The following is a 6483-nucleotide window of genomic DNA, read 5'->3' on the forward strand; positions in this document are numbered from 1 at the left end:
GCCGCGCATTCGGCCATGGCCGGACTGGGCTGCACTGCGCCTCCCTGGAACTCTCCTCGCGCCCCCCCCCCCCGCTTACCTTCCGCCTGCTGCTTGTTTCAGGCTTCCCGCGAACATCTGATTCGCGGGAAGCAGGGGAGAGGGAGGAGAAGGTGGGCGGAGCGTTCAGGGGAGGAGGGGGAAGTGGGCCGGGGGCGGGGTGGACAGCTGCGCGGGGCCCTCTAGGCGCGGGGCCCCATTCAGGGGAATCGGCCGAATTGGCCTAAAGCCGGCCCTGCTGGGGAGGAGTTGTTAGGAGTGGCTGTTGCATCCAGCCTAGCCCTTGCTACTTCCAGTTCATGCTTCCTTTCTTTTTCTCTCACCTCCTCTTTGGCTTTTTCCAGCTCCATCTCTCTCTTGTGGGCCTCCTCTTTGGCTTTTTCTTCTCTTTCTCTCTGCTCTGTCTCGAGTTTTTTTAATTGAAGCAGTCTTTGATGTTTTCTTTCATTTTCTTCTGCTTCTAGTTTGGCCAGTTCTTTTTTGTTAGCTACTTCTTTGGTAGTTATTTTCCTGTTTTCTTGTGCTGGGTCACACCTCTCTGCAGTTGACTGAAACTGGGATGTACTCAGCTCTGGCTGCTGCTGAGTTAACAGAGACTTTCTAACTAGCTACTCCCGAAGATGTAAAAAGAAAAAAAAAAACAATTCAGCTTGTAAATTCCTTTTACCAGTCGTTTGCTCATTAATTGCACCCTTCTCTTAACAAAGGCCCTTATTAAAAAAACTTAACACCTCTGCCTTCAGGCAAGGAGAGATAAGATATGCATCTACCTTCAGCTCTGTTTTTCAAGCAGTTAGAAGGAGAAAAAAAAATCTTACTGGCTTTTGGGTTTAAAATGAATCCCACCGCTCTGCCACCATGTCCAGGCTGTATCCTCACTCTGAACTTTAGGGTACAAATGTGGGGGCCTGCATGAAAACTTTTAAGCTTAACTACCAGCTTAGATTTTGGTCCGCTGCCACCATCCCAAAGCTAATTCCCTTCCCTGGGTAGCCTTGAGAAACCTTTCACCAATTCCCTGGTGAATACAGATCCAAACCCCTTGAATCTTAAAACAAGGAGAAATTAACCATCCCCCCTCCTTCCTCCCACCAACTCCTGGTGACTACAGATCCAACCCCCTTGGATCTAAAACAAGGAAAAATCAATCAGGTTCTTAAAAAGAAGGTTTTTAATTAAAGAAAAAGGTAAAAATCATCTCTGTAAAATCAGTATGGAAAATAACTTTACAGGGTAATCAAACTTAAAGAGCTCAGAGGACCTCCCTCTAGCCTCGGGTTCGAAGTATAGCAAACAAAGATAAACACTTTTGTAAAAGGTACATTTACAAGTTGAGAAAAACAAAGTAAAACTAAGACGCCTTGCCTGGCTCTTTACTTACAAGTTTGAAATATGAGAGACTTGTTTAGAAAGATGGGGAGAACCTGGATTTATGTCTGGTCCCTCTCAGTCCCAAGAGCGAACGAACTTCCAAACAAAGAGCACAAACAAAAGCCTCCCCCTCCCCAAGATTTGAAAGTATCTTGTCCCCTTATTGGTCCTTTGGGTCAGATGCCAGCCAGGTTACCTGAGCTTTTTAACTCTTTACAGGGAAAAGGATTTTGGAGTCTCTGGCCAGGAGGGACTTTATAGTACTGTACACAGGACAGCTGTTACACCCTTCCCTTTATAGTTATGACACCCCCGGACGCTATTTTTAGCTCAAAAAGCCGGACATGTCCGGGGGAATCCGGATGAATGGTAACCCTAGTACAATGCACATATAAAGTGTGAGTTGTGCTATGGGAAATGTGTGCTCCTCTACCCCCATGAGTGGCTAGGCACTATTGGGGGTCTTCCAGGGTTGTTTCTGTTAGGATGAAAATCGATTTTATGAATCAGATATTTTCAGTGTCATCTTGTTTATTTATAAAAAAATATGTACATGGAGTCCTGTTTCCCTGAACATATTAGAAGCAAAGAGCAGGCAGATTCCTTGCTCAGAAATCCCCAAGTCTGCCATTCCAGTAAGCCCTGTGTCCAAGAATCTCTGTATCTCTGCTTCCTGTCAGTTACACTCACAACACTTCCTCTTGCTTTCTGTCTCCAACATACACAGCATGCAAAACAATGTCCTAACCCCTGAATTAGCAGCCAAGAAGACCCATGTTAATTATCCAGGGTAGCTCTACTCAGGTCATAGAGTCACAGAGTTTAGGGCCAGAAGGGACCAATAGATCATCTAGTCTTACCTCCTGTATTTCACAGGCTACAAACTAAACCCAGCAACCAACATCAGATCAAAGTAGTACAGCCCACTGCTGACTAGACTATTATGTATTAAAGGCAGAGAATAGGAGGGACCAAGATGCACCAGTGCCAGGTCTGGCCTAGCAATTTAGGATGTTGGACAGAAGCCTCCACTGTCTACAGCTTTTTCATGACAGAAAATGGCTTTATTGCTCCTTGCATCGAGCCTGAAGAAGAGTACTTAGCACACCCATTTGCATTATTTAAATCTGGGCTTATCTTTGGATCCAAGACCCACTTGATGGCAGCCATTAGAACCTTTAAGCAAAACAACACCTCCTATTTTAGCTCTACCCATTGCCCTTCCTGAAGTTTAATATGACTTGTATCCTGAAGATTTATGTCCCAAACAAATATAAATTATACAAATTTACTTTTACAAGTGGGTTTTTTTTTTTTCAGGACATTTCACATCACTATCCCAAATCAATTTTAAAGATCCTTGGAGCTTTCTTCTCCCTGCTAGATTTCCTTTAATCTAACTGGGGAAAGGGGGCACTTTCAGTGGTCTCCTGAAGTGTGTCCATTATTTCTATGGAGTCTGCTAGTTCAAACACACTTTGCCCACCGTGCTGTAATGGAGAATTCACAACTCTTCCAGCCTCAGCTTTGACAGCTGCATTCTCAATTTCTGGGGACAGCAAAGCTGACATACTGACCCGCTGGTGCCTTCTCAGATAGAATCATAGAATATCAGGGTTGGAAGAGCCCTCATCTAGTCCAACCCCCTGCTCAAAGCAGGACCAATCACCAGACAGATTTTTACCCCAGTTCCCTAAGTGGCCCCTTCAAGGGCTGAACTCACAACCCTGGGTTTAAGCAGGCCAATGCTCAAGTCACTGAGGCCTGGTCTACACTACGACTTTAATTCGGTTTTATCAGCATTAATTCGAATTTACCCTGCAACCGTCCACACAACGACGCCATTTATTTCGAAATAAAGGGCCCTTTAAATCGATTTCTGTACTCCACCCCGACGAGCAGAGTAGCGCCAAAATCGATTTTAACATTTCGAATTAGGGATAGTGTGGCCGCAATTCGATGGTATTGGCCTCCGGGAGCTATCCCACAGTGCATCATTGTGACCGCTCTGGACAGCAATCTAAACTCGGATGCACTGGCCAGGTAGACAGGAAAAGCCCCGCGAACATTTGAATTTCATTTCCTGTTTGCCCAGCATGGAGAGCACAGGTGACCACAGATAGCTCATCAGCACAGGTAACCATGCAGGCCGATAATCGAAAAAGAGCACCAGCATGGACCGTACGAGAGGTACTGGATCTGATCGCTATATGGGGAGAGGATTCAGTGCTGGCAGAACTTTGCTCTAAAAGACGGAATGCCAAAACTTTTGAAAAAATCTCCAAGGGCATGATGGAGAGAGGCCACAATAGGGACTCAGATCAGTGCCGCGTGAAAGTCAAGGAGCTCAGACAAGCCTATCAAAAAACAAAGGAGGCAAACGGTCGCTCTGGGTCAGAGCCGCGGACATGCCGCTTCTACGCCGAGCTGCATGCAATTCTAGGGGGGGCCGCCACCACTACCCACCTGTGATCGTGGATTCCGGGTTGGGGATAGTCTCATCAGCTACACCTGAGGATTCTGCCGATGGGGAGGAGGAGGAGGAGGAGAATGAGCTTGCAGAGAGCACACAGCACTCCGTTCTCCCCAACAGCCAGGATCTTTTTCTCAGCCTGACTGAAGTACCCTCCCAAGCCAGTATCCAAGACCATGACCCCATGGAAGGGACCTCAGGTGAGTTTACCTTTTAAAATATAAAACTTGTTTTAAAAGCAAACGGTTTTTAATGATTACTTTGCCCTGAGGACTTGGGATGCATTCGCGGTCAGTTCAGCTACTGGAAAAGTCTGTTAACATGTCTGGGGATGGAGCGGAAATCCTCCAGGGACATCTCCATGAAGCTCTCCTGGAGGTACTCCAAAAGCCTTGCCACAAGGTTTCTGGGCAGTGCATCCTTATTCCGTCCTCCATGGTAGGACACTTGACCACGCCATGCTTGCAGCAAGTAATCTGGTATCATTGCCTGACAAAGCCTGGCAGCGTATGGTCCCGGTGTTTGCTGGCATTCAAGCAACATCCGTTCTTTATCTTGTTGTGTAATCCTCAGGAGAGTGATATCACTCATGGTAACCTGGTTGAAATACGGGAACTTAATTAAGGGGACAGAGGTGGCCGTTCCTACTGGGCTGTTTGCCTGTGGCTGAAAATAAATCCTTCCCTGCAGTTAGCCAAGCGCAGATGGGAAATTGGCCCTGAGCTTTTCGCGTTTGGCTAGCAGGGATCTTCCCTGTTACCAGCCACGCGGTGGGGGGAGGGGTACCGTGATCATCCCAGAGAATTTATGGCGGGGGGGGGGTTAGTTTGGTTCCTGCAGGGATCTTCCCTGATACCAGCCACGCGGTGGGGGGAGGGGTACAGCAATCATCCCAGAGAATTCATGGCGGGAGGGGAGGGGTGGGGTGGTTAGTTTGTTTTCTGCTGCTGCTGAATGTTAACAGAAAAACCGCAGCACTCTACGGGCTTTGCTTGGTATGTGGGAAAGGAGGGCGCAGAAGCCGTAAGACAATGGCTTACCATGGCCGCATGCAAGCCGAATTCTGTTGCCCGGACCTGTGATCTCTAGCAGCAAAGCCACAGGCACTCAGTATTAAGAGGCAAAATGCGACCTTGCACAGAAATCTCATGTGCTATGTAATGTGAATAGTGTTGGTCACCATGAAAGAGTATAAGCATTGTTCTGCAAAATGTATCTTTTTAAACAATTCTCTCTTTTTTCCCCTCCCTACAGCAGCTGCAAATTCCTCAAGCCTCCCTCCTCCATCCCGAAGGCTATCACAGATAAGGCGTCGTAAAAAGAAGATGCGAGACGAGATGTTTGCAGAAATTATGGAACCCAGCTGCAGTGACAGAGCTCATCTGAATGAGTGGAAGGAAACGGTTTCAAAGTATAGGAAAGAAGCCAGTGAACGTGAGGACAGGAGGGACCAACATGAGGAGAGGAGAGACGCTCGAGATGAGAGGTGGCGGCAGGAAGATCAGAGGAGGCAGGATGCAACGCTGGGGCTGCTGCGTGAGCAAACAGACATGCTCCGGCGTCTGGTGGAGCTTCAGGAACGGCTGCAGGAAAACAGACTGCCGCTACAGCCCCTGTACCCCCCTCCCCCCTCCCCATGTTCCATATCCTCCTCACCCAGACGTGTAAGAACGCGGGGGGGGGAGGGGGCGGCTCCGTACACCTTCCCATTCCACCCCAGTGGACAGCCCAAGCAAAAGGCTGTCATTTTTTTAACCTTTTTTTAGTGGCCTTTTCCTTCCCACCGATCCTCCTCCCAAATCCCACCCGGGTTCCCTCCCTCTTTTTCTAATCTATTAATAAAGAATAAATGATTTTTAAATGATAGTGACTTTATTTGGTTTGAAAGCTAGCTGGGGGAAGGGGGAGGGTGGGTTCCTTACAGAAAATGAGTCAATAAAGGGGGCGTGTTTTCATGAAGGAGAAACAAACAGATATTTCACACTGTAGCCTGGCCAGTCATGAAACTGGTTTTCAAAGCTTCTCTGATGCACAGCGCTTCCTGGTGTGCTCTTCTAATCGCCCTGGTGTCTGGCTGCGCGTAATCAGCAGCCAGGCGATTTGCCTCAGCCTCCCACCCCGCCATAAAGGTCTCCCCCTTACTTTCACAGAGATTGTGGAGCACGCAGCAAGCAGAAATAACAATGGGGAGATTTCTTTGGCTGAGGTCAGAACGAGTCAATAATGAACGCCAGCGACCTTTTAAACGGCCAAATGCACATTCTACCACCATTCTGCACTTGCTCAGCCTGTAGTTGAACAGCTCCTGACTCCTGTCCAGGCTGCCTGTGTATGGCTTCATGAGCCATGGCATTAAGGGGTAGGCTAGGTCCCCAAGAATAACTATTGGCATTTCAACATCCCCAACGGTTATTTTCTGGTCCGGAAAGTAAGTCCCTTGCTGCAGCCCTTTAAACAGAGTAGTGTTCCTGAAGACGCGAGCGTCATGAACCCTTCCCGCCCAGCCCGTGTTGATGTTGGTGAAACGTCCCTTGTGGTCCACAAGTGCTTGCAGCACCATTGAAAAGTACCCCTTGTGGTTTATGTACTCAGTGGCTTGG

At 47.9% G+C, this 6483-nt stretch overlaps 1 long non-coding RNA gene across 1 annotated transcript; it reads left to right on the forward strand.

Moving 5' to 3' along the window:
- The first annotated feature begins 229 nt into the window (after nt 1-229).
- Nucleotides 230-6250, forward strand: LOC135984321 (uncharacterized). Its single transcript, XR_010602268.1, has 2 exons — nt 230-4083; nt 5138-6250. It is a non-coding gene; the product is annotated as an uncharacterized LOC135984321 (long non-coding RNA).
- The last annotated feature ends 233 nt before the right edge of the window (nt 6251-6483 follow it).

Source organism: Chrysemys picta, chromosome 6 (genome assembly GCF_011386835.1).
Source record: "Chrysemys picta bellii isolate R12L10 chromosome 6, ASM1138683v2, whole genome shotgun sequence".
NCBI lineage: Eukaryota > Metazoa > Chordata > Testudines > Emydidae > Chrysemys > Chrysemys picta.